General features: G+C 40.7%; 1 pseudogene; it reads right to left on the bottom strand.

Moving 5' to 3' along the window:
• The window catches only part of LOC128662691 (uncharacterized), a 456,713-nt pseudogene that overhangs the window by 72,135 nt on the left and 358,315 nt on the right, over positions 1-26,263 (bottom strand).

Here is a 26,263-nt window from a genome sequence, read left to right as displayed (position 1 = left end):
GGAGGGAGGAGGACTCCTGAGTCCACAACCCCTGTGCCTTCCTGGCACCCCAAACCGCCCCCCCATCCGGATAGGCTTGTTTCCGTAGTCACAATCTCCCAGGATCGTCTTAAGAAGCATGTTTCCTTGGGGACAGATGATCTGGACAGAGCCACCAAGAGAGCAATTCTCTCGACCGGCTGTCTAATACAATCTGTAGAGACAGATCAGAATGATCGCCGATCCACTGTCTTAGCGCGCACAGTTGTAAAGGTCTGAGACAGAACCTGGCAAAAGGAATGATGTCCATGTAGGACATCATGAGACCAATCACCTCCATACACTGAGCCACAGAGGTACTCAAGGAGGTCTGGAGGGCAAGACATGCTGAAGTTAGCTTGCAACGTCTCTGGTCTGTTAGAAATATCCTTATGGATATGAAGTCTATTACAGTACCCAGGAATTCCACCCTGGTACTTGGGATAAGAGAACTCTTTTCCAAATTTATCTTCCATCCATGTGATCAAAGAAGAAAGAAAAGGGACTCTGAGTATTCTTCCGTAAGACAAAAAGATGGTGCTTGCACTAGAATATCGTCCAAGTATGGGGCTACTGTGATACCCTGAGTTCTGGCAACGGCTAGAAGAGCAACCAGAACCTTCGTAAGGATTCTTGGAGCAGTAGCTAGAAAAAAAAGGCAGGGCAATGAACTAGAAGTGCTGGTCCAGTAGTGCAAACCTCAGGAACTGAAAGTGTTCCCTGTGGATTGGAACATGAAGGTAAGTGCCCTTCAGATCCATAGTGGTCATAAACTGGCCTTCCTGAACTAAAGGTAGGATGGACCTTATCGTCTCCATCTTGAAAGAAGGGACACTTAGAAATTTGTTAAAGCATTTTAGGTTCAGGATTGGACCGAAAGTTCCCTCCTTCTTTGGGACCACGAAAAGGTTTGAATAAAATCCCAAACCTCTTTCTTCGATAGGCACCAGGAAAACAACTCCTAAGGAGAATAGGTTGCGAACGCACCCTAGAAAGGCATCCCTCTTTTCTGGTCTGGTAGACAGGTTCGAGAGTAGGAATCTGCCCCTGGGCGGATGAGATTTAAAGCCTATCTTGTATCCTTGAGTATGACCTCCAGAACCCACAGATCCTGTACGTCCCTGAACCAAGTGTCTGAAAAAAGACACAGTCTGCCCCTACACAATCCGATCCCGGATCGGGGTCCGCCCCTTCATGCCGATTTGTTTTCGGAAGGCTTCTTATTCTGCTTGGACTTATTCCAGGACTGAGCCGGCTTCCAAGTTCTCTTGTGTTGCTCGGGCTTGGAGGAGGATTGTTGTCGTTGGGATATGTCAGAACGAAAAGAACAAAAATTAGAAGATTGTCTTTCCTTAGACTTGTTCTTCTTATCTTGCGGTAGGAAGGCACCCTTGCCTCCGGTAACCGTAGAAATAATGGAGTCCATGCCTGGACCAAATAAAATCTTTCCCTTGAATGGAAGAGAAAGGAGTCTGGACTTAGAAGTCATATCCGCAGACCAAGACTTCAACCAGAGCACCCGGCGGGCTAGGACCTCAAAGCCAGAGGCCTTTGCATTTAGGCAAATAATTTGCATGTTCGCATCTCAGATAAAAGAATTAGCAATTCTCAATGCTTTAATTCTGTCTTGAATATCTTTGAGGGGAGACTCTACCTCAATGAGTTCCGACAAAGAGTCGCACCAGTAGGTAGCTGCTCTGGAAACTGCGGCAACTGCAGCCTCCTGTTGAAACAAAAATCCTGTATATAAAATAAACAGCAGGCAGAAATATACACTTAATTTGAGCCAAGCTAGTAACTATAAGAGGCGCAAATAAGTAAATACTAAATGTATGTATATATAAACTTGTATAAGTATAAGGATATAGACTACCTTTGGTAGGTGTATAGCAAGTGTGTCATACAAATCTATAATAGACTTTATGCTGTTTGAGATATAAAGTGACTAATGTGTCAATGCAACAAACTAATCAAATATAACAAACTCAAATATGCAGAGTATAACAATGATACAATGTTAAAAACAAAATATACAGAGTAAAGCAATTAAACAAAAGTCCAGATAATCGGTAATAAAAAGAAAAGTCCTAAAAATGGGATTATCCAGTAACAGTAAGATTTCACGGTTTCAGGCAGCTCCTCTAGTGTGTCACGCCACGACACAAGGTAGAAAGGTCTAAAACACAAAAGATAGAGGGCGCCACATGGTGCAAATCAGGCAGGTAACTAAATGATATAAGTACAGGTGAAATCTTACTCACGTGGTGGAAAGCACAGTTGTGCAATATGGGCAAGCCGGAACCAATGGGTCGTCCGGCAGACACCTAGGCACACCTAAGATTTAAGGTATCCTCGTCCCATCTAAAGGGAGTCCAGAGATATTCATTATTGCCACAGGAGATGTCAGACAACGATCAATGATGGAAGTCAGCTCTCATTAAAGCACAGAAGCAGGAGGTTGTAGCCAAAAGGAATAAGCAGCAGCGAGATATGAAGAATAAAAATTTATTTAAAAGGTTAAAACAATAGCAACGCATTTGTCCATGTCACAGCACAGTTTCATCAGGCTGTACAAAACATTCTCTCAGCTGCTGGGGCACTCACCACCTCCTAGAACCAGACAGGTAAAGCTTTCCTCAGGTTGAAGTCTCAGCCGGAATGGAGGAAATGATCATAAACCACATGCTATGAAAAGTACAGCAAGTTAATAGGAGCTGTGCAACACTTTCAAAAACAAAAGTGAAACCTGTTTGTTCCAGCCAAAAACACAGTCTATGAACCCAGAAAATAAAATCACACAAAGCAGCATGTAAATAATAAATACAATGATTAATTAACCCCAACTGTTCAATAAACCCCCCTCAGAGGATATTAACCCTGGATCCTATCATGGTATAAAGGAGCCACACTGTGACCCTGTTATTTTATGTGTAAAAAATTTAAATGATCTTACCTCCAGGATCCATGCTGTGGAACAGAACACAGCCTCTCAAGTGTGACAGTCTTATAGCAGCGCTCCTCACATTTACCTGAGTGAGAGAAAGCAGGGAGTAAAACTTGTCAACACTGAATGCTTAGAAGCTGTTAGCAGTAGTCTGGATGGTTTTGCAGAAAAACTTTCCATACATCTCCATACTCTAACTTTCATCAATACTCTCACTGAGAGGTTGACATGACTACTTAAAACTCCAGTCCTATCTTGAAGGGCAGATACCCTTTTTCAGGACTCTCCGAATCTTCTGACACTTCTCTGCCACCTATTGTGATGAAAGGCAAAGAATGACTGGGGTAATGAGGAAGTGGGAGGGATATTTAAGCCTTTGGCTAGGGTGTCTTTGCCTCCTCCTGGTGGCCAGGTGTTGTCTTTCCCAACAATAAGGAATGAAGCTGTGGACTCTCCCTATCTTAGGAAGGAAAATTAAATAAGGGATGGAATGGAGGAGAAATGTTTCAGATGTCTACTTCATGCACTAATGATAAACATGAGAGAGAAAAAAAGTAAACCAATCTTTTTTTTGTCTTTGAACCTATATTACTTGTTTTTTTCTTAAAGTGACATGGTATGCAGCCCTTGTATAATTATTACCTTTAAAGGGACATGAAATGCAACATTTTGCTTTCATGATTCAGATAAAGAATACAATTTTAAACAACTACCCAATTTACTTTTTTATAAAATGTGTTTAATGCTCTTGGTATCCTTTGTTGCAGGAGCAAAATACATTACTAGAAGTTAGCTGCACACAGCAGGTGAACCAATGATAAGAGGCATATATGTGCAGCCACCAATCAGAAGCTAGCTACCAGTAGTTTATTGCTGCTCCTGAGCCTACCTACCTACTAGGAGCTAGCTGAACACATCAGTAAGCTGACAAGAGGCATATGTGCAGCCACCAATCAGCATCTGGCTCCCAGCAACTGAGCCTACCTGGGTATACTTTTCCACTAAGGATACCAAGAGAACAAGGCAAATTAAATAACAGAAATAAATTGGAAAGTTGTTTAAACCTGTATGCTCGATCATGAAAGTTTACTTCCTAACCCCTTATTTATTCATGTGTTACTTCTATATGTGACCCTATTACAAATAACCAGGTAAATAAAAGGACAGATCATAGTATACACAAACATTCACATAAGGAACAGCTCACACTATGCTCATATAGAACATTCGCATACTATGACATGATATTCGAGTTACAACAATAAAATATCTGCTTGCAGAACTTTGAAAAACTTTTGATCACATTGCTACATTTAAACTGATACAATGTAGTTTACATAACATTTTTTTAAGGGCTACAGAGGTGTAGAAATGTCGCTGTAAGGTTATGGCGCAAGCTGTTTTTAGTAAATACACTAAAAACAAATGCAACAGAAGTCTCTATAAACCTAAATAAAGTTGCATTAGAAATTTGTTATTCCTATTTTGGTCAGCTGATTTTTTTATCTTCTCAGACCTGGACAATCTAAGGTCAATTTAAGGGTTAAAATGCAGTCATCCAATAAGTTTTGGCATTAAATGTCACCAAATTATATCTGTATGTGTCTAAATGCAACGCTAGCTAAAAAGCAGCAGCTACTTAATAAATAAATGAATAGAAAGGCCAACATTAAAGTGAGCATGGGTGCATTCAATTTTAAATATAAGTAGTATTGCAACATATTTCCATTAGCAAAAAATGCGGATCTTTTCCATATAAGCCCCGCCACTAATGCAAACAGTGCACGCGCCAAAAGTTAAGCCCCGCCACTTTTGCCAGCTCCAATGTAATGCACGCATGCACGCAACAGTGACGTATTACAATTTGCAATAAAAACAATGAACTTTCTTACGCTTTCGACTGTCGTTCATGACAAGGAGACGGCAATACTTTTTTTGCAAACACACTGAGTGATCCATCAGCAACGTTTATGCAACAATGGGCCCCAAATGACACTTTCCACTGTTTCTGACAGGTGGAGGTGTAATGCACGACAGTGTCGTCAAGAAATCGCTCTTAGAAAGGGAACTTGGCTGGAGCGCTCTAGGATGGAGTTCAGGACAGTAATTCTATTTATTTATTGCTGGTCTAAAAATCTGACAAGTATGAAATTCTGCTCTGAGGAATTATCTATTGGCCACACGACCGCTGTTGACTGGAAATACTTTCTTCGAGAAATTTGTGCCTGGAGTCTTTTGCAGAATCCAACTATTGTCGGCGGGCCAGGTCTACACGTCGAGATCGATGAAACGCTAATATCTCGCCGTAAAAACAACGCAGGGCGAGTCCTTCCCCAGCAGTGGATTTTCGGAGGGATCTGCAGAGAGAGTAAAGAAGTGTTTATGTATGCAGTTCCAGATCGAACTGCGGACACTCTGCTGCACACAATACAGGCCTGCATAGCTCCCGGCTCAATCATCATTTCCGATATGTGGCCATCATACAAAGGAATTGAAACGATTCTTTCAATGAATTATACTCATCAAACTGTTAATCATACCGAAAACTTTGTGGATCCAACTACTGGAGCTCACACACAAACCATCGAATCTTTCTGGCACGTCTACAAGATGCAGAATAAGCGCCAATGCGGCACACACAGATCTTTAGTGGACAGCTACTTGTGTGAGTTCGTTTGGAGGCAAAGGTACCGAAATACGGACCTTTTCATGCGAATTATCAATGACCTGTCCCAATTTCACCCTCTTAAATAAAAAATAAAGACCTGTCCCAATTTCACCCTCTTTAATAAAAAATAAAGACCTGTCCCAATTTCACCCTCTTAAATAAAAAATAAAGACCTGTCCCAATTTCACCCTCTTAAATAAAAAACAAGTTTCAATGCATCCAATTCACTAAAATAAAAGTACAAAGTTTCAATGCACCGATAAAAAATAAAAGTACAAAGTTTCAATGCAGCGTCTTCAATAAAAAATAAAACTACATAAACTACAAGTTTCATCACCCTCTTCAATACAAAAGAACAATACAAGTTACAGTTTATTACAAGTTTAATTTAATTTCACAAGTACAAGTTTCATTTCACACTGTTCCTGTTCAATAAACAATAAATGTACAAGTTTCATCTTATTTTTTTTAAATGTTTTTGTTGCGGTGGGGCTTAACTTTTTGGCGGGGCTTATCTGGAAAAGATCCAAAAATGCTTCTAGACAAAGTTATTACTGTCTTTTCAGCTGCATATGCACATATGCTGTGAGGGCCCGTGCACCCAGCATTCAAGCTCAGAGAACTAGCGGTGGTGTGTACTGTGAAGACTTAATTTGTGTCATACAGGCCACTGTTGACTCTCTGAGAAGGTGTAGTGTTTGAATACTGGTGCATGGCCCTTCACAGCATATGTGCGTATGGCGCTGAAAAACAGTAATAACTTTTGCTAGAAGCTTGTTTGAGATACTGTCTTTCATTTAAAAATAACACACAAAAAAAGGATTTATATGTAATGTTTTATAAGACAAGGCTTGCTAACACTCAGTATTTATTAAAAGTGTATTAAACTGCTTAGTAAAACTAGAATAGGGTGGTCACTACTCACCATGCTATTATTTCTGTCCTGTGTCTGCATCTCTATTCAAAATAAGCCCGTACAAGTATTAGTGAAGCTCTGCATCTTCACTCAAGTTGCAACCATCTTGGAGCTTATATTTGTTATGTAACAGTTAAACTGTGTAAAAAAATGCAAAAAACAGAATTTATGTTTACCTGATAAATTACTTTCTCCAACGGTGTGTCCGGTCCACGGCGTCATCCTTACTTGTGGGATATTCTCCTCCCCAACAGGAAATGGCAAAGAGCCCAGCAAAGCTGGTCACATGATCCCTCCTAGGCTCCGCCTTCCCCAGTCATTCGACCGACGTAAAGGAGGAATATTTGCATAGGAGAAATCATATGATACCGTGGTGACTGTAGTTAGAGAAAATAAATCATCAGACCTGATTAAAAAACCAGGGCGGGCCGTGGACCGGACACACCGTTGGAGAAAGTAATTTATCAGGTAAACATAAATTCTGTTTTCTCCAACATAGGTGTGTCCGGTCCACGGCGTCATCCTTACTTGTGGGAACCAATACCAAAGCTTTAGGACACGGATGATGGGAGGGAGCAAATCAGGTCACCTAGATGGAAGGCACCACGGTTTGCAAAACCTTTCTCCCAAAAATAGCCTCAGAAGAAGCAAAAGTATCAAATTTGTAGAATTTAGTAAAGGTGTGCAGTGAACCAAGTCGCTGCCTTACATATCTGATCCACAGAAGCCTCGTTCTTAAAGGCCCATGTGGAAGCCACGGCCCTAGTGGAATGAGCTGTGATTCTTTCAGGAGGCTGCCGTCCGGCAGTCTCATAAGCCAATCTGATGATGCTTTTAAGCCAAAAAGATAGAGAGGTAGAAGTTGCTTTTTGACCTCTCCTTTTACCAGAATAAACAACAAACAAGGAAGATGTTTGTCTGAAATCCTTTGTAGCATCTAAATAGAATTTTAGAGCACGGACAACGTCCAAATTGTGTAACAAACGTTCCTTCTATGAAACTGGATTCGGACACAAAGAAGGTACAACTATCTCCTGGTTAATATTTTTGTTGGAAACAACCTTCGGAAGAAAACCAGGCTCAGTACGTAAAAACCACCTTATCTGCATGGACCAGATAGGGCGGAGAACACTGCAGAGCAGATAACTCAGAAACTCTTCTAGCGGAAGAAATTGCAACCTAAAACAAAACTTTCCAAGATAATAACTTAATATCTATGGAATGTAAGGGTTCAAACGGAACCCCTTGAAGAACTGAAAGAACTAGATTAAGACTCCAGAGCCTGAACAAACGCTTAAACGTCTGGCACAGCTGCCAGCCTTTTGTGAAGTAAAACAGATAAAGCAGAGATCTGTCCCTTCAGAGAACTCGCAGAAAATCCTTTCTCCAAACCTTCTTGTAGAAAGGAAAGAATCTTAGGAATTTTTATCTTGTTCCATGGGAATCCTTTAGATTCACACCAACAGATATATTTTTTCCATATATTATGGTAAATTTTTCTAGTTACAGGCTTTCTAGCCTGAATAAGAGTATCTATTACAGAATCTGAAAACCCACGCTTTGATAAAATCAAGCGTTCAAACTCCAAGCAGTCAGTTGGAGGAAAACCAGATTCGGATGTTCGAATGGACCCTGAATAAGAAGGTCCTGTCTCAAAGGTAGCTTCCATGGTGGAGCCGATGACACATTCACCAGGTCTGCATACCAAGTCCTGCGTGGCCACACAGGAACTATCAAGGTCACCGAAGCCCTCTCTAGATTGAACCTGGCTACCAGCCTGGGAATGAGAGGAAATGGTGGGAATACATAAGCTAGGTTGAAGATCCAAGGTGCTACTATTGTATCCAATAGAGTCGCCTTGGGATCCCTGGATTTGGACCCGTAACAAGGGACCATGAAGTTCTGACGAGAGGCCATCAGAACCAAGTCTGGAATGCCCCATAAATGAGTTATTTGGGCAAAGATTTCCAGATGGAGTTCCCACTCCCCCGGATGCTCCTCCATCGCCAGGGAACTCCTTGTTACCCCCTGATGGTTGATATATGTAACAGTCGTCATGATGACTGATTGAAACCTTATGAATTTGGCCTTTGCTAGTCAAGGCCAAGCCTTGAGAGCATTGAATATCGCTCTCAGTTCCATTATGTTTATCGGGAGAAGAGAGTCTTCCCGAAACCATAGACCCTGAGTTTTCAGGGGTTCCCAGACCGCGCCCCAGCCCACCAGACTGGCGTCGGTCGTGACAATGACCTATTCTGGTCTGCGGAAGCTCATTCCCTGTGACAGGTTGTCCAGGGTCAGCCACCAACGGAGTGAATCTCTGGTTATTTGATCTACTTGTATCGTCGGAGACAAGTCTGTATAATCCCCATTCCACTGTCTGAGCATGCCCAGGTGCAATGGTCTTAGATGAATTCGTGCAAAAGGAACTATGTCCATTGCCGCAACCATCAACCCTATTACTTCCATGGACTGCGCTATGGAAGGAAGAAGAACAGAATGAAGTACCTGACAAGAGCTTAGAAGTTTTGATTTTCTGGCCTCTGTCAGAAAAAACCTTCATTTCTAAGGAAACTATTATTGTTCCCAAGAAGGGAACTCTTGTTGACGGGGACAGAGAACTTTTTTCTATGTTCACTTTCCACCTGTGAGATCTGAGAAAGGCTAGGACAATGTCCGTATGAGCCCTTGCTTTTGACAGAGACGACACTTGAATCAGGATGTCGTCCAAGTAAGGTACTACTGCAATGCCCCTTGGTCTTAGCACCGCTAGAAGGGACCCTCGTACCCTTGTGAAAATCCTTGGAGCAGTGGCTAATCCGAATGGAAGTGCCACAGGTAATGCTTGTCCAGAAAGGCGAACCTTAGGAACCGAAAATGGTCCTTGTGGATAGGAATACGTAGGTACGCATCCTTTAAGTCCACCGTGGTCATGAATTGACCTTCCTGGATGGTAGGAAGGATCGTTCGAATGGTTTCCATTTTGAATGATGAAACCCTTAGAAACTTGTTTAGAATCTTGAGATCTAAAATAGGTCTGAATGTTCCCTCTTTTTTGGGAATTATGAACAGGTTGGAGTAAAAACCCATCCCTTGTTCTCCTAATGGAACAGGATGAATCACTCCCATGCTTAACAGGTCTTCTACACAGTGTAAGAATGCCTGTTCGAAGATAATTGAGACCCGTGGAACCTTCCCCTTGGGGGTAGTTCCCTGAATTCCAGGAGATAACCTTGAGAAACTATTTCTAGCGCCCAAGGATCCTGAACATCTCTTGCCCCAGCCTGAGCAAAGAGAGAAAGTCTGCCCCCCACCAGATCCTTCCCAGATCGGGGGCCAACACTTCATGCTGTTTTGGTAGCAGTGGCAGGTGACTTGGCCTGCTTACCCTTGTTCCAGCCTTGCATCGGCCTCCAGGCTGGCTTGGTTTGAGAAGTATTACCCTCTTGCTTAGAGGGTGTAGAATTTGAGGCTGGTCCGTTTCTGCGAAAGGGACGAAAATTTGGCTTCTTTTTAGCCTTAAAAGACCTATCCAGAGGAAGGGCGTGGCCCTTTCCCCCAGTGATGTCTGAAATAATCTCTTTCAAGTCAGGGCCAAACAGTGTTTTACCCTTGAAAGGGATGTTAAGCAAAAGCACTCTGCGCGCCACGATAGCAAACCCTGAATTATTCGCCGCTAATCTAGCTAATTGCAAAGCAGCATCTAAAATAAAAAAGAGTTAGCCAATTTAAGAGCTTGAACTCTGTCCAAAACCTCCTCGTACGAAGATTCTTTATTGAGCGACTTTTCTAGTTCTTCGAACCAGAAACACGCAGCTGTAGTGACAGGAACAATGCATGAAATTGGTTGTAGAAGGTAACCTTGCTGAACAAACATTTTTTTAAGCAAACCCTCTAACCTTTAATCCATAGGATCTTGAAAGCACAACTATCTTCTATAGGAATAGAAGTGCGTTTGTTTAGAGTAGAAACCGCCCCCTCGACCTTGGGGACTGTATGCTATAAGTCCTTTCTGGGGTCGACTATAGGAACTAATTTCTTAAATATAGGGGGAGGACAAAAGGTATGCCGGGCCTTTCCCACTCCTTATTTACTATGTCCGCCACCCGCTTGGGTATAGGAAAAACATCGGGGGGCACCGGAACCTCTAGGAACTTGTCCATCTTACCTAATTTCTCTGGAATGACCAAATTGTCACAATCATCCAGAGTAGATAATACCTCCTTAAGTAGTGCGTGGAGATGTTGAAATTTAAATTTAAAAGTTACAATATCAGGTTCTGCTTGTTGAGAAATTTTCCCTGAATCTGAAATTTCTCCCTCAGACAAAACCTCCCTCCTGGCCCCTTCAGATAGGTGTGAGGGTATGTCAGAACAGATATCATCAGCGTCCTCTTGCTCTTCAGTGTTTAAAACAGAGCAATCACGCTTTCTCTGATAAGTAGGCATTTTGGAAAAAAAATGCATGCAATAGAATTATCCATTACAGCCATTAATTGTTGTATGGTAATAAGTATTGGCGCACTAGATGTACTAGGGGCCTCTTGTGTGGGCAAAACTGGTGTAGACACAGAAGGGGATGATGCAGTACCATGCTTACTCCCCTCATTAGAGGAATCATCTTGGGCAATATCATATCTATGGCATTATTATCCCTACTTTGTTTGGACATTATGACACAAATATATCACATATATTTAAATGGGGAGACACATTGGCTTTCATACATATAGAACATCGTTATCTGATGGTTCAGACATGTTAAACAGGCTTAAACTTGTCAACAAAGCACAAAAAACGTTTTACAATAAAACCGTTACTGTCCCTTTAAATTTCAAACTGAACACACTTTATTACTGAATATGTGAAAAAGTATGAAGGAATTGTTCAAATTTCACCAAAATTTCACCACAGTAACTTAAAGCCTTAAAAGTATTGCACATCAAATTTGAAAGCTTTAACCCTTAAAATAACGGAACCGGAGCCGTTTTTACATTTAACCCCTATACAGTCCCAGGTATCTGCTTTGCTGAGACCCAACCAAGCCCATAGGGGAATACGATACCAAATGATGCCTTCTATAAGCTTTTTCAGTGGTTCTTAGCTCCTCACACATGCATCTGCATGCCATGCTTTCCAAAAACAACTGCGCATTAGAGGCGCGAAAATGAGGCTCTGTCTATGACTAGAAAAGGCCCCCAGTGAAAAAGGTGTCCAATACAGTGCCTGCCGTTTTTATTAAAACAATCCCCAAGATTTAACAACTATTAAAAGTAATAATCTGCCAAATATACTTAGTAAAGTAATCGTTTTAGCCCAGAAAAATGTCTACCAGTTTTTTAAGCCCTAATGAAGCCCTTTATTCTTTTACTTAAACTAAGAAAATGGCTTACCGGTTCCCATAGGGAAAATGACAGCTTCCAGCATTACAGAGTCTTGTTAGAAATGTGTCATACCTCAAGCAGCAAAAGTCTGCTCACTGTTTCCCCCAACTGAAGTTAATTCCTCTCAACAGTCCTGTGTGGAAACAGCCATCGATTTTAGTAACGGTTGCTAAAATCATTTTCCTCTTACAAACAGAAATCTTCATCTCTTTCCTGTTTCAGAGTAAATAGTACATACCAGCACTATTTTAAAATAACAAACTCTTGATTGAAGAATAAAAACTACATTTAAACACCAAAAAACTCTAAGCCATCTCCGTGGAGATGTTGCCTGTACAACGGCAAAGAGAATGACTGGGGAAGGCGGAGCCTAGGAGGGATCATGTGACCAGCTTTGCTGGGCTCTTTGCCATTTCCTGTTGGGGAGGAGAATATCCCACAAGTAAGGATGACGCCGTGGACCGGACACACCTATGTTGGAGAAATGAAACTCTTCCACACTCTATTATGTGAGCTAAACTGAAGTGAAAAGTGTACTGCTTCTGTCACATGATGTAACAATACACGAGCTACAAGATGGCGGCACCCAGTATAAAAGGCAGAGCCTTACCAACTGGATACTGTAATGAGTTCAAATAAGAGAATGGCTTTAAAGAGAGCTGCAGGTACAGGAGGAAAACCAATAACACAGTGAGTAGCAACCATGTTACTGTAGTTGTACACAGCAGTTTAATGTCCCTTTAAACACTATTTTGATCTTTCAATGTACTCTAAAAACTTTTATTGTAGAAAAAAATAAATGCACACTTTGAGGCAATATAGAAGAATCTTACATGCTGCTGAATCTGCTGGCACTCTACAAATAAATAATACTACTATTTTTTTTACATATATATATATTATTTTTTAAATAAAGTTTAAAGGGAAACCACATATAATTTGTAACATCTAAAAGAGGACATTTTGAAAACGTGTTACATTTAACAAAGAGTGAATAAAAAAGATGTTCCTATCCTAAATAAAACTACTAATATAATCAGAAGAGTGTTTAAAATGTTTTTTCCCCAGAGTTAATAATGGTTTTGGGTTTTTTACCAATTACTTACTATCTGCAGGCTTTTAAAGAAATATTAATGGAGATAATTTTGCCAATAGTCTACAGTGCTTGTGCTATATTTTATTTTTTAAATTCTTGAAATATTTTAATATTTTATTTCTTTTTATCATGTAACATTACAGACAAACCATACTTAAAAATAAACATATATGATAAAATCAAAACTATTACATCACAACTGATTACATCACAAATAAATTTAAATGAGCAAAAGAAGAACCTCACATTTTCAATTTTTTTTATACTGTACAAAGCCTCACATTTTCTAATGTTTTATGCTTTATTGTTGAAATGAATTGACTCTTCAGCATACTCCTAAAAAACATAATGCAGGTTAAAAAGAGGGCAGGATTCTGAGTATGTAAAAAATTGTTAAGTAGTTGGCTAAATCAAAGAAGGTATCGCAATACGCGGTTCATGCTGGGCTAAGAAGATTGTCTCTAGGCGGAGTTCTTGTAACTAATATTATTCCCAACACGTTAATACCTTGGTAAGCAGAGTATAATAGGTGTGATGTCTCTTACTCGTAGTACGTAGATACTCAACAAATAGTTTCGGAGGGACAAGCCCGTAAAATAAATGCTAAATAGCAAACTTATAGGCTAGTATTGCTTTCATATCATAAAGCAAATAAAATGGTACACATTTTGTAAATTACAACTTTAAATAACATGGTATCAATACAAAGGTAATTATCACTCCTCATCTATAAAACACATTACATAAACAGTTAGTTTTGGAGTATGAGAGATAAACAAGGAAGTACCCCAATTAGGTGGAAAACTGTAAGGCCATACGAATAAACTTTAAAAGTATAACCAATACCCACTACCTCCAGGACAAGTTAAGAAGAGAGGAAGCTCCATAGAGCCAGTGTGTCAGTTAAACATCATATAGGGACGATAATAATATATTGCTGCAAAATATTTCTCCAACAAAAAATGTATGTCCTAAGCTTGCAAGATAAGTTCAGTGATGCATCATCCTCCAGAAAAAAAATAAAAATATATAAATGTAATTAGTCGCTCTGTACCAGGCTTTTCAAGTCCATATGATAAGACTGTCATTCCATACCTGGAAATAAATTTAGCATCAACCTTTTCAAGTAACATGAAAAACATGTTGAAAAAATAGGGGAAAATATATACTTTCGAAAGTCACCCAACACCGACCTTCTTGCCTTGGCTTCGCCCTATAATGGAAAAGGTCTCCGCACAATTACTCGAAATTGGATACCTGGTGGGGCTAACGCTACAGAACCCTCTGTGATGTTATTTTTGCTGTGACCGACATCTGCTGGAAGCGCAGAAAGATTAGAGCTCACAACCGTCACTTCGGTTTCTCTGTCACATCTCTGCGGCCTATTAGATGCAGTTGTATCGGGTGAAATCACCACACATTGCCGAGTCAGGTTGTTAGCAGGTGCCCGCGGTGCAATTGTACCCTGCCCAGGTTCAGAGTCAGCTGTGCCAGTTGTTTCCTGATCCATCTCTCCAGCCTTGGGTCTCAAAATTGGGTCAGCCCTAGGAGCTTGTACGGTATACTGCGTGTTTGCTTCCATAATTCCTCTCCATGCTGTCATCACATTGGTCTCAAGACTCACAAAATGGCTAAGTAGCAGGCAGTGCATCAACTCCAAGAAAGCGCTGATGTAAAGTTCCATCTTGGTTACACCTCACTTCACCAGCTTCTGTACATGTCTGCCACCCAAATGGGTGGAAGAGGTAATCAGAGTAATACAGTCTCTTTGACTAGGTCTCCATCGGATCCCGAAACGTGGCTGCCCCACAGGGCGCTCACACAAGGGCCGCTCAAAAACATAATTTATGCTTACCTGATAAATTTATTTCTCTTGTGGTATATCCAGTCCACGGATCATCCATTACTTGTGGGATATTCTCCTTCCCAACAGGAAGTTGCAAGAGGATCACCCACAGCAGAGCTGCTATATAGCTCCTCCCCTAACTGCCATATCCAGTCATTCGACCGAAACTAGCCGAGAAAGGAGAAACCATAGGGTGCAGTGGTGACTGTAGTTTAAAATATAGACCTGCCTTAAAAGGACAGGGTGGGCCGTGGACTGGATACACCACAAGAGAAATAAATTTATCAGGTAAGCATAAATTATGTTTTCTCTTGTTAGGTGTATCCAGTCCACGGATCATCCATTACTTGTGGGATACAAATACCAAAGCTAAAGTACACGGATGAAGGGAGGGACAAGGCAGGTACTTAAACGGAAGGGACCACTGCCTGTAGAACCTTTCTCCCAAAAATAGCCTCCGAAGAAGCAAAAGTATCAAATTTGTAAAATTTTGAAAAGGTATGAAGCGAAGACCAAGTCGCCGCTTTGCAAATCTGTTCAACAGAAGCCTCATTTTTAAAGGCCTAGGTGGAAGCCACAGCTCTAGTAGAATGAGCTGTAATCCTTTCAGGGGGCTGCTGTCCAGCAGTCTCATAGGCTAAGCGTATTACGCTCCGAAGCCAAAAAGAAAGAGAGGTTGCCGAAGCCTTTTGACCTCTCCTCTGTCCAGAGTAAACAACAAACAGGGAAGATGTTTGACGAAAATCTTTAGTCGCTTGTAAGTAAAACTTTAAAGCACGGACTACGTCCAAATTATGTAAAAGGCGTTCCTTCTTTGAAGAAGGATTAGGACACAATGATGGAACAACAATCTCTTGATTGATATTCTTGTTGTAAACTACCTTAGTTAAAAACCCAGGTTTTGTACGCAGAACTACTTTATCTGTATGGAAAATCAGATAAGGAGAATCACATTGTAAAGCTGATAACTCAGAGACTCTACGAGCCGAGGAAATAGCCATCAAAAACAGAACTTTCCAAGATAAAAGTTTGATATCAATGGAATGAAGGGGTTCAAACGGAACTCCTTGAAGAACCTTAAGAACCAAGTTTAAGCTCCATGGAGGAGCAACAGGTTTAGACACAGGCTTAATTCTAACCAAAGCCTGACAAAATGCCTGGACGTCTGGAACCTCTGCCAGACGCTTGTGCAAAAGGATAGAGAGAGCAGAAATCTGTCCCTTTAAAGAACTAGCTGATAATCCTTTATCCAAACCCTCTTGGAGAAAGGACAATATCCTAGGAATCCTAACCTTACTCCATGAGTAATTCTTGGATTCATACTAATGAAGATATTTGCACCATATCTTATGGTAGATTTTCCTGGTTACAGGATTTCGTGCCTGTATTAAGGTATCAATGACTGACTCGGAGAAGCCACGCCTTGATAAAATCAAGCGTTCAATCTCCAGGCAGTCAGTCTCAGAGAAATTAGATTTGGATGATTGAAAGGACCTTGTAGTAGAAGGTCTTGTCTCAGAGGCAGAGGCCAAGGTGGAAAGGATGACATGTCCACCAGGTCTGCATACCAGGTCCTGCGTGGCCACGCAGGCGCGATCAAGATCACTGATGCTCTCTCCTGTTTGATTTTTGGCAATCAGTCGAGGGATCAGAGGAAACGGTGGAAACACATAAGCCAGGTTGAAGAACCACGGTGCTGCTAGAGCATCTATCAGCGTCGCTTCTGGGTCCCTGGACCTGGATCCGTAACAAGGAAGCTTGGCGTTCTGGCGAGACGCCACGAGATCCAATTCTGGTGTGCCCCAACGATGAACCAATTGAGCAAACACCTCCGGATGGAGTTCCCACTCCCCCGGATGAAAAGTCTGACGACTTAGAAAATCCGCCTCCCAGTTCTCTACACCTGGGATATGGATCGCTGATAGATGGCAAGAGTGAGTCTCTGCCCAGCGAATTATCTTGGAGACTTCTAACATCGCTAGGGAGCTCCTGGTCCCCCCTTGATGGTTGATGTAAGCCACAGTCGTGATGTTGTCCGAATGAAATCTGATGAACCTCAGGGTTGCTAACTGAGACCAAGCTAGAAGAGCATTGAATATTGCTCTTAACTCCAGAATATTTATTGGGAGGAGTTTCTCCTCCTGAGTCCACGATCCCTGAGCCTTCAGGGAATTCCAGACTGCACCCCAACCTAGAAGGCTGGCATCTGTTGTTACAATTGTCCAATCTGGCCTGCGAAAGGTCATACCTTTGGACAGATGGACCCGAGATAGCCACCAGAGAAGAGAATCTCTGGTCTCTTGATCCAGATTTAGCAGAGGGGACAAATCTGTGTAATCCCCATTCCACTGACTGAGCATGCATAATTGCAGCGGTCTGAGATGTAGGCGCGCAAATGGCACTATGTCCATCGCCGCTACCATTAAGCCGATCACTTCCATGCACTGAGCCACCGAAGGGCGCGGAATGTAGTGAAGAACACGGCAGGAATTTAGAAGCTTTGATAACCTGGACTCCGTCAGGTAAATTTTCATTTCTACAGAATCTATCAGAGTTCCTAGGAAGGAAACCCTTGTGAGGGGTGATAGAGAACTCTTTCCCTCGTTCACTTTCCACCCATGCGACCTCAGAAATGCCAACACTATGTCCGTATAAGATTTGGCAATTTGGAAGTTTGACGCCTGTATCAGGATGTCGTCTAGATAAGGGGCCACTGCTATGCCCCGTGGTCTTAGGACCGCCAGAAGAGACCCCAGAACCTTTTTAAAAATTCTTGGGGCTGTAGCTAACCCGAAGGGAAGAGCCACAAACTGGTAATGCCTGTCTAGAAAGGCAAACCTTAGGAACCGATGATGATCTTTGTGAATCGGTATGTGAAGGTAAGCATCCTTCAAATCCACTGTGGTCATGTACTGACCCTCCTGGATCATAGGTAGGATTGTCCGAATAGTTTCCATTTTGAACGATGGAACTCTGAGGAATTTGTTTAAGATCTTTAGATCCAAAATTGGTCTGAAGTTTCCCTCTTTTTTGGGAACCACAAACAGATGAATAAAATCCCTGTCCTTGTTCCATCTGTGGAACTGGATGGATCACTCCCATTATTAGGAGGTCTTGCACACAGCGTAAGAATGCCTCTTTCTTTATCTGGTTTACAGATAATCTCGAAAGGTGAAATCTCCCTTGTGGGGGGAAAGCTTTGAAGTCCAGAAGATATCCCTGAGATATGATCTCCAACGCCCAGGGATCCTGAACATCTCTTGCCCACGCCTGGGCGAAGAGAGAAAGTCTGCCCTCTACTAGATCCGTTGCCGGATAGGGGGCCGTTCCTTCATGCTGTCTTAGAGGCAGCAGCAGGCTTTCTGGCCTGCTTGCCTTTGCTCCAGGCCTGGTTAGATTTCCAGGCCGGTTTGGATTGCGCAAAAGTTCCCTCTTGTTTTGTAGCAGAGGAAGTTGATGCTGCACCTGCCTTGAAGTTTCGAAAGGCACGAAAATTAGACTGTTTAGCCCTTGATTTGGCCCTGTCCTGAGGAAGGATATGACCCTTACCTCCAGTAATGTCAGCAATAATTTCCTTCAAACCAGGCCCGAATAGGGTCTGCCCCTTGAAGGGAATGTTAAGTAATTTAGAAGTCACGTCAGAAATATTTATTTTCAGGAAAAAACAAAAAACAAACTTCAAATATCTGCTTTAAGATGGAATAAAGAAGAACATTAAAACAAATCTGCTCTTAAATAACCACACACGTTATGTTGTCTTAGCCATAATAAATGAGATGACTAATATGCTTGGAAAGATTTTCAAAAAGTAAAGCTTATATATTTTTTTTTTTTTTTTTTTTTTTTTATTGAAGAACTGTCAAATAAAATGGTACATACAGACTTATCATGCAGTAGTTATACATATATTTTGCAAGTTGAGTCTTTAAAGAAGATATATAGAGATCAAGACAGTCCTCAAATTTTTATACCCCTTAGACATCATATTAGGTCGCTCTTGGACCCATTAGAAATTTAAGATCTGTTTGGTGTGGGGTAGTATTAGTCCAGTGCTGTGAATAAAATAACAGTAAGAAAAACTGTAAAGGGAAGGCTTTACATACTGTGATGAAGAAAACAATATAGAAAAAAGTCCCAACTGGGCTAATAGTTAAGAAAGTAACTAGCTGTCTAGCATTCCTAGTGCAATAGGGAAAATATATTATGCTGCACATACACAACGTGAGGTTATAAATATATGTAATATTTTTCAAAGGTTCCTCTTGGTATCTGTCTTAATGATAAGACCTTATGTAAGGCAATCTTTTTAGAACAGGGTGGACATTATCAATGTTGGGGCAATGTATATTCGTGTTAACTATAGTAACAAGATTGATAAGACTGCTAATACTATATTATATGGATTACTGAGGTAATAATGCTACATACTAAAAAGTGGATTGGTGGCACGACATATTTCTGCTGTTTCATAAAGTATCCCGCCAATACCCTCACTATAGTGTTGGAATACATAGCAATCCTCTATACATGGCATCTAATGTTTTATACTACTGCCCCCCCCCCCTGCGGCCCCGGCTGCCAGCCACTGGGGAGAGACTATGCATCTCACAGACATATACACTATTATTTATTTTCCTAGAGATAGCCTTCCTTCAGAATGATAGTATAGGAAAGAATAGGAAAGGAATATGCTATTGTGTCAAAAATTAATATTAAACATCTTAGAATAGCAGGTTGCGTGGGGTAGAGTGAGGTATGGGGTATATCTATGCTATCATCTCCTAAACACAATTAACAGAAACTAAACAACATGAGAAACAAGTAACTCTAAACATCTCTGCCAACATGCCACCCTTCAAAATGAATCCCTTGTAGTCTTCTCGATTCAACCTCCTTGATGGGGTGAGCAAAGTTACATCTGATCAGTATAACAGGATGGCTGTTTAACCCCTGCTAGCTAACGTTTCAATAATCTAGCCTTTATCTGATATAAAAACCTGTGAATTTTTGCGATGACAGGACTTGAGTTCTCTTAATGTTTGTTGCGCCTTATATGAGGGTTGTGAAGGAAAGTGAGATATCCGCTCAGCGTAACTCCAGTGTAAAACAACAGGTGACTGAGTCCATTTTTTTGTCCCTTGGATTAGTGTTCCTGCTGTGCCTTGCTCTGTTAGCCTCCGGTTCACATGCTGAGATATGGATCCAGTAAATTCTTGAGAGCGCCCGCTCAAACGAGGTGTGCTGGTCGAGGTCATGTTCTGTGTCCCCTGATCTTTTAAGTCTGTAAAGCAAATGGCTTGCTGCTTCTCTTGTGCTGCGGACATTCATGGTAGCAATTTAGTGGTCTGCGCAGCAAAGGCTATTGTAGGAGACTCCTGTGGTTGTGGCAAGTCAGCCAGCCCTCCCGGCTGTGAGAAATCTTCAGGCGATTCTGTGTCGAGGGAACCTTTAACATTTGAAGATCTAGTTAGTTGTGTGGCATGGGTTTCTTTATTAAGCAATATTTGCATCAGACAATCATATGGAGCCTTATCCATCATCTTGTGAAACAACATTTCAAGTCTCTCCAGCTTCTCATCCAATCGCTGCCAGTAGGATTCTCCTGCCATGTGCGCCATTTCAAGTATCGTCGTGCAAGGTAGTTTTTTTTTTTTTTTTTTTTTTTTTTTTGAAAAAGTGTGTTGATTCACTCTACTGCAGATATCTGATAATTCTTCTCGCTAGTGCAAAAAAGCTGTAATTCCCAGTTAGGAACAAGTACCTCGGATTTACCGAGGGGGAAGCGCTGCCATTAATGAGCCACCGCTCCAGGCCCCTAATGTCCTTTCCAGAGATCCAATGTCAGAAATACAGCCCAATTATTAGTGATAAGCCCTCTGAGGAGCTAACAGACGTTGTAGCTATATACTGATATATTTTAGCTGTGTAGTGGTGCCTATAAATCGGTGGATTTTAAGCTTCTCGATCAGAGCTCTTGGAAGTTGCGACCGGTCAGGATCGCTGTTAGGACACGCCCCCCAGCGAATCCAGAATTCTTAGCCGTTAGTTTAGTCAAATGAACAATGGCATCAGAAACAAAAGAATTAGCTAGCTTAAGTGTTCTAAGCTTGTCAAGTATTTCAGTCAATGGAGTAGCTGTCTGAAAGGCCTCTTCCAGAGAATCAAAACAGAACGCCGCAGCAGCAGTGACAGGAGCAATGCATGCAAGGGGCTGCAGGATAAAACCTTGTTGAATAAACATTTTCTTAAGGTAACCTTCTAATTTTTTATTGGATCTGAAAAAGCACAACTGTCCTCGACAGGGATAGTGGTACGATTTGCTAAAGTAGAAACTGCTCCCTCCACCTTAGGGACCGTCTGCCATAAGTCCCGTGTGGTGGCGTCTATTGGAAACATTTTTCTAAAAATAGGAGGGGGGGAAAACGGCACACCGGGTATGTCCCACTCCTTAGTAATAATTTCTGTAAACCTTTTAGGTATTGGAAAAACGTCAGTACACACCGGCACCGCGTAGTATTTATCCAGTCTACACAATTTCTCTGGCACTGCAATTGTGTCACAGTCATTCAGAGCAGCTAAAACCTCTCCAAGCAACACCCGGAGGTTCTCAAGCTTAAATTTAAAAGTAGACATATCTGATTCAGGTTTCCCCGAGTCAGAGACATCACCCACAGACTGAAGCTCTTCCTCAGCTTCTGCATATTGTGACGCAGTGCAAGACATGGGCCTTAAAACATCTGCGCACTCTGTATTACGTCTAACCCCAGAGCTATCGCGCTTTCCTCTGAATTCAGGCAGTCTGGCTAATACCGCTGACAGGGTATTATCCATGATTGCCGCCATGTCCTGCAAAGTAATCGCTATGGGCGTCTTTGATGTACTTGGCGCCATTTTAGCGTGAGTCCCTTGAGCGGGAGTCAAAGGGTCCGACACGTGGGGAGAGTTAGTCGGCATAACTTCCCCCTTGTCAGAATCCTCTGGTGATAATTCTTTTAAAGATAACAGCTGATCTTTATTGTTTAAAGTGAAATCAATACATTTAGTACACATTCTCCTATGGGGTTCCACCATGGCTTTTAAACATAATGAAAAAGGAGTTTTCTCTATGTCAGACATGTTTATACAGACTAGCAATGAGACTAGCAAGCTTGGAAAACACTTTAAATCAAGTTAACAAGCAATATAAAAAAACTGTGCCTTTAAGAGAAACAAATTTTGCCAAAATTTGAAATAACAGTGAAAAAAGGCAGTTAAACTAACGAAATTTTTACAGTGTATGTAACAAGTTAGCAGAGCATTGCACCCACTTGCAAATGGATGATTAACCCCTTAATACAAAAAACAGATTAACAAAACGAAAAATATGTATTTTAAACAGTCATAACAACTGCCACAGCTCCTACTTTTGAAGCCTTTTGAGCCCTTCAGAGATGTCCTATAGCATGCAGGGGACTGCTGAGGGAAGCTGAATGTCACAGTTTGTAATTTTAACTGCACCAACTGTAACTTTTATACTATAACAGTGGAAAGCCTCAGGAAAATGTTTCTAGGCAAAAATAAAGCCAGCCATGTGGAAAAAACTAGGCCCCAATAAGTTTTATCACCAAAGCATATATAAAAACGATTAAAGGGACAGTCTACACCAACATTTTTCTTATTTAAAAAGATAGATAATCCCTTTATTACCCATTCCCCGTTTTTGCATAACTAACACAGTTATATTAATATACTTTTTACCTCAGTGATTACCTTGTATCTAAGCCTTTGCAGACAGCCTCCTTATCTAAGTGCCTTTGACAGACATGCAGTGTAGTCAATCAGTGAAGACTCCTAAATAACTTCACGGGAGTGAGCACAATGTTATCTATATGACACATGTGAACTAGCACAGGCTAACTGTGAAAAACTTTCAAAATGCTCTGAGCTAGGAGGCGGTTTTCAACTGTTTAGAAATCAGTTTGAGCCTAGCTAGGTTTAGCTTTTCAAAAATACCACCAAGGGAACAAAGCAAATTTGATGATAAAAGTAAATAGGAAAGTTGTTTAAAATTGCATGCCCTATCTGAATCATGAAAGTTTAGTTTTGACTTTACTGTCCCTTTAAACATGCCAGCAAACGTTTTATATTGCACATTAATCAGAGTATATACCTCTGATAGCAAGCCTGATACTAGTCGCTATTAAATCACTGTATTTAGGTTTTAACTTACATTTATCCGGTATCAGCAGCATTTTCTAGCAAATTCCATCCCTAGAAAAACTTAACTGCACATACCTTATTGCAGGATACCCTGCACGCCATTCTCCCTCTGAAGTTACCTCACTCCTCAGACATATGTGAGAACGGCAGTGGATCTTAGTTACTTCTGCTAAAATCATAGAAAAACGCAGGCAGATTCTTCTTCTAAATGCTGCCTGAGATAAAATAGTACACTCCGGTACCATTTAAAAACAATAAACTTTTGATTGAAGAAAAAACTAACTATATTTTACCACTTTCCTCTAACTACCTCCAGCTATGTTGAGAGCTTGCAAGAGAATGACTGGATATGGCAGTTAGGGGAGGAGCTATATAGCAGCTCTGCTGTGGGTGATCCTCTTGCAACTTCTTGTTGGGAAGGAGAATATCCCACAAGTAATGGATGATCCGTGGACTGGATACACCTAACAAGAGAAAAGTGTGCTGTTTCCCCTTTCTCAAATGTATCCTAACCTCCGTGTTTCTTGTCTAAGTGCCTTAAGACTTTGGCCAGACTGTGAATAGCAGATTAGGCTGGTCTGAGAAGTCAATTATAGTTTTAAAGGTAGTAGTTAGCCGGAGCTATGAGGTTGTGTGACCGCTCCGTCCCAGTGCTGGCTCCGTCCCCTTGTGCTATATTTTAAAACATATTTTGAATATATTTTTATATAGTTTTGAAATTTCTGAGATGCAGATTCTAAAAAAATGTATCAATAATTGTAACTGTCACCATAGCAACACATCTTCATGTCACTAAAACTTACAGTCTATATAAGAGAATTCAGACATACCTGTTTCAGTTGCTCATTGTTCTCCATATATTTCTTGGCAGCCACATTGGTGTTTTCCACTTGGGTTTGTAAAGCTTCGGTGCTTTCCATCTCTGAAGCCAATTGCATAATCAGTGAAATGACCCGGCGTAATACTCTGCAAAGGTTAGAATCAGATGTTTCATATAGCACTATTGATAAGCCTGAAAACATTTTAAAATGTTAAAATATTAAGCTGTTATTTTACCAATTAATATTATTATCATCATAATTTATTTGTATAGCGCTGCCAACTTCTGTAGTGCTAGGTAGAGATAGGTGTATACAATGAGAGATTAGTGATAAGACACAAATACATAACAGACTAAAGAGCTTATAAAACACAACATTTTATGTAGAAGTTATATAGATGGCAACAACATTTATAGAACAGACATCTATAATAAAGGTGCAATTATGTAAGTTATTTTTTAACATTAAAAAGTTCAAGTAACGTGCGGGACAGAAATCAGTTGACTAAAGCCCACCTTTACAGGTAGGCAAGACTACATAGCATTTCTAGTTTAACAGTAAAGGAGGGAAGCTTTGTATTGCTTTTAAATTGGTATACACCCATTTTTATATAACTACTATAAAGAAGAATATTGAGAGATACTGATCTAAAAATCCAGTATAAAACCTTTTAAAAACTTACTTAGAAGGTAAAAGGACACCCACTGAAATGGCCTCGAAAGCAAAAACAGCAGACACTACCCCCCCCTCCCCTGCATATGAAAAGAACCTTTACACAAACAGGAGCAAGCTGGAGTAGGTAGAAAATCAGCACAATGTTATTTAAAAATAAGCAAAACTATACATTTTAAAAAGAAAAGTGTATGGGCTATATAAATGGATCATTTATGCAAAGAAAAATCTAGTGTACAATATCCTTTTAAGGGAACTGAGCCAAATTACATAATGTTTTCATGATCATCTTTCTTGGCTCACCCAAGTAGCACTTACCAAAAAGATATAGCAAGCAGAAAAATATAAGGAAGGGGAGAAGAAAAACAAGCTGTCCCACCTGGCCATGCTAAAAAGAATTTATTTGAAAGTTAAAACAAAATGAGATCTTTTCTGTCAGAACTGGCTTAAACAGAGGCATGGGAATCCAAACACAGTGCTTCAGACAAGTGTGCAAATCACTGGCCATATAATGAAGACACCCATGTAGAACTAGCTTTAGTAACTGAAGAAAATATTTATTTGTAACTTAATAGGTTAAAGGGACATAACGCCTTTAAAAAAATCCAGGATTTAAATGTAATTATTTTAAAGAATACTATGTTAAATTAAATCTATTTACCTACTTTAAAGTTTTATTGTTCAAAAATGTATTTATATTTCTAATAACTTGAACTCCCTCTCATTATGCAATAACTAAAGGACACAATAGAAGTAGAAATGCCAACTGAAAATCCCACTGTATGGTGAAGGAATCTCCTGTATATAATTCCAATAATGGAAAACACATGGGCAATAACTTCCTCATCAGGAAATTAAAAACCCTTTGCCGCTGCTCCATGCTCCCAGTAATATTTGTTGGATATTGAGATGATATTGTCCATATAGTACATGGTCCAGGTAATGATATACTTGAATACCTTATTTCCTAAGATAGGCAATGAGTGTGACTAAAATGTTTTTGTCAGAGTGAATATCCTAAGGAGCAGATCCACAGTCTGACAATGGTTATATCAAATGTGTTCATCTAGACTCATCTTCATGTGAAAGCACAGAAAAACATAATTTATGTAAGAACTTACCTGATAAATTAATTTCTTTCATATTAGCAAGAGTCCATGAGCTAGTGACGTATGGGATATACATTCCTACCAGGAGGGGCAAAGTTTCCCAAACCTCAAAATGCCTACAAATACAACCCTCACCACACCCACAAATCAGTTTAACGAATAGCCAAGCAGTGGGTTGATAAGAAAAAGTGCGAAAGCATCAAAAAACATAATTTATGCTTACCTGATAAATTCCTTTCTCCTGTAGTGTAGTCAGTCCACGGGTCATCCATTACTTATGGGATTATATCTCCTCCCTAACAGGAAGTGCAAGAGGATCACCCAAGCAGAGCTGCTATATAGCTCCTCCCCTCTACGTCACACCCAGTCATTCGACCGAAACCAAACGAGAAAGGAGAAACTATAGGGTGCAGTGGTGACTGGAGTTTAAGTTAAAAAATTTTTTAGACCTGCCGTAAACAACAGGGCGGGCCGTGGACTGACTACACTACAGGAGAAAGGAATTTATCAGGTAAGCATAAATTATGTTTTCTCCTGTTAAGTGTAGTCAGTCCACGGGTCATCCATTACTTATGGGATACCAATACCAAA

The sequence above is a fragment of the Bombina bombina genome, chromosome 6 (genome assembly GCF_027579735.1).
Source record: "Bombina bombina isolate aBomBom1 chromosome 6, aBomBom1.pri, whole genome shotgun sequence".
NCBI lineage: Eukaryota > Metazoa > Chordata > Amphibia > Anura > Bombinatoridae > Bombina > Bombina bombina.
Note: the sequence above shows the minus strand (reverse complement) of the source record. Positions and strands in the feature narration are given on the sequence as shown.